The sequence below is a fragment of the Solanum dulcamara genome, chromosome 4, assembly GCF_947179165.1.
Source record: "Solanum dulcamara chromosome 4, daSolDulc1.2, whole genome shotgun sequence".
Classification (NCBI taxonomy): domain Eukaryota; kingdom Viridiplantae; phylum Streptophyta; class Magnoliopsida; order Solanales; family Solanaceae; genus Solanum; species Solanum dulcamara.
In genome coordinates, this window is record NC_077240.1 from 58,374,879 (window position 1) to 58,378,214 (window position 3,336).

Genomic DNA, 3,336 nt, shown 5'->3' on the forward strand with positions numbered 1-3,336 from the left:
CATATGTATATATATGAGTCCTTAAGTGGGGACATATGGCATCCCCTAGGGGTGATACGTGGTATCCCCCTAGGGTGCCACCTCAATCATGCATCCAATCCAAAGCCGCCACGTGGCAGCATGGGGTCCACCCAAGCTGCTGCATCACCTACTTGACCCTAAGTAGGTGCATCACCTGCTTGTCCAAGTAGGTGCATCACCTACTTGCTTCGAGTAGGCGCGTTGTTTCCTTATTTCTTTTTCGTGAGCCCGTAATCTCGTCTTACTTCAAGAGCCTATGTATTCTTTGCTACTTAAGATCGACGTATACTCAAGTAGCTTAGTATGTAAAATGTCCCAAGTAATAGCTTTCACAAGTAAGTCAAGTCCTACGACTCACTACTTGACCTCCAACTTCTTCCGGTTTCTTATGACCCTATTTCCAATCTTCTCTATTATGGAGTATCTCCTTTTCCTTTACTTAGGATTATTTGATAGAGTTATAGATTATCCGACTCACATGACAACTTCTACAAAACTTAAGAGCCTTCCCAGAAACTTAAGAAGCTTAAGAAGCATTCCAAGGTACCAAAGTACGGGGTGTAACATCCTTCCCCCCTTTAGAACATTCGTCCTCGAATGTGAACCAAAACCTTCCTTTGTATATTATACCGACTATATGGAGAGTTCCTCTATCCCGTTGCCATAACATATACTTTCATCAAGAAATCAATATCAGAGTTCCAAAGGTTAGGATTACTTGTAGACGTAGGGAATAGGTACGAATACTTGTGTTTCATTTCCTCTTTCGCTTCCTAGGGGGTCACCCATCGTAGTACTACTCTCACCCAAACACGCTTAACTTTAGAGTTCTGATGGGATCTAGTGCGTTAGTGCTAGTATGATCGCATCCATCCCTTATAGAATCTAATTTGAAGTTTAAGCGTTCCCATTTACATATGATAGCGTCAGTTGATTTTCTCTTACGCTTGTACTTCTCTTGTCTACTTCCTCCCTTTAGGGTGTATCCATGTCATTGGCTGTTTGTGTTATACCTTATGCCCTTATTTCTAATTTTCAAATACGTAAGATTCCTTTCCAATACCTTTGGTATACCGCACCCTATCTATGCCTTCCTTTATACCACCCATACCTTTAGTTGCTCATGTACGACATCTTAACATACTCGTGAGGTGCTAATCCAATCTAATCGTTGGTACTCGAGTCACGTATACATAATAAATCTTTATGCTTCATGATCTTTCATTTTTGTCATGCACCCGACGCTCACTTTCTCAATAGCATATCAAGCTTACCTTAATACTAGGTTTACCTTGACACCATATTATTGTACTACCCATGTAAATCTATGACTATACATTCTCCTTTTTCTCCATCCTCGTATTCAGTTACTTATGTCTATCTTGGGTGCCTCTGTTAGAACTTCCTTATTATTTCTTACTTATTCTCATAATGACCTTCGTTATATTCACATGGTATCATGTTCGCATTCAGTCCCATAGTATAACACTACTTGACCTTCTTCATGATTCTTACTATGGGTTACTTACCCTTCTTAGTTAGTCTTATCCTTAATATCTCACAAGTTGTCTTATTAACACTTCACTTCCGTCATAATTCTTTTTCCCTAGTATTCTTGTCTTAATCATACTGTTACTTCTTTCAACTATAACTCATCATCATTTATCCTTGTGTATCAATTCAGGCGATGCCTTAATATATCGTTTTATCCCGATCTATGAATCTTCTCTAAATCATCTTCTTTGGCTTATAGGTCTTTTCCAATTTTGTCCTACTATACCAGTATCGACCTCTTAGTTTCTATTGACATCAATTTAGCAATTAACTCATTCCTCGAGATCATCCATACTCGTAGTTTAATCAAATCTCATCATTATTATGGGCACAACCTTTCAAAACATACTACAGCCATGTATTTCATTCTCTTCTTATTGCTAGGAAAATTTGGACAGAATTTCCTTTGTATTTCTTACTATCTCAACACCCGTACGCAGAAAATGCCAACAGTGCCTCATAGGGCACGCATGTATATATATTCAGATCATATCATATCGCAGCCACACAGGGCGCCCAATATCAACAGTATGAATATGGACTTACCTCATATGCCCGACTCAAACTGCACTTGTTACCCTGCCCTGTCTACTTTTCCTTTCCATTTTTAACTTTACATGTCAATCGTACTTCAATACCTCACCGACATATATCTTCCGTGCCTTTGCTTACCTGCGTACTTTGTAACTTCTAATATCATCGGTCACCTTCTTCAATCAATATTGTCCTTCTGCTGAAACCATATGTTAGTATGAGGAATTTCATTCCCTATGACTCGGCTCTATCGCACGATCTTAGATATGAAAGAAAGGTAACATCCTAAATGTCCTATAGCCCCCTGTTTATAGATGTGGTGCACAACACACCGATAAACAAGACTCTACTTGACACGGTCTGTAGACACTCTATGGACGAACTGCTCTGATACCACTTTTGTCACGACCCAACTTCGTAGGCCGTGACTGGTGTCCGATTAGGGCACCCATACGTACCCTTAACCCCACTGAGTATGTTAGCCGAATAAACATATGAAGAAATAAAAAAAAATCGCTAGAGAGCGCACGAAAATAGATGTATCAACTGAAAAGCTAATTTGTTTGTCAACTTTAAACTATTCGACGGGCTGCTCGGGATTCATTCGGAACCCAATAAAAATAAAATAGATATGCTACCCTACTAAATTTTATCTTCCGAACTCAATGAGCAGTCAAAATTTCCATACGAGGTCATTTTGACTTAAATTTGGTCCTACACCCAAGTGTCATTTTTAGCCAAATTCCACAACTGGCCTCATGATTAGACCAAAAGCCTTAGGAAGCAAACAAAGGTTCATTATAGACCAAAATTGACATTTCAAAACTAGCCGATTAGGGCACCCTTAGCCCCACTGAGTATGTTAGCCAAATAAACATATGAAGAAATAAAAAAAATCACTAGAAAGCGCACGAAAATAGATGTAGCATACGAAGGTCGTTAAGGACATCAAAGAACATAAAGCCCAAAACATATATACAGAACCCACATCACAAGTCTACAGACCTCTACAAAATGCTAGCCTAGGCATATGACAGGACAGAGCCCCGTCGTACCCCTGAATAAACAAACATTTATATCAAATTACCAGTATCAAAAGTTAGGCTCCGGAACAGTGGAGCACTTCCAACATTGCTGAGTGAAAACCCTAGGCTGGCGGATCTCCAAAGTTAACATCTGTACCTGAAGGGCATGAAATGCAGCCCCCCGAGGAAAGGGGGGTTAGTA

General features: G+C 39.7%; 1 pseudogene; it reads right to left on the reverse strand.

The window, feature by feature from the left end:
• Positions 1-770: 770 nt before the first annotated feature.
• LOC129888045 (5S ribosomal RNA) lies at positions 771-892 on the reverse strand (annotated as a pseudogene).
• Positions 893-3,336: the final 2,444 nt, after the last annotated feature.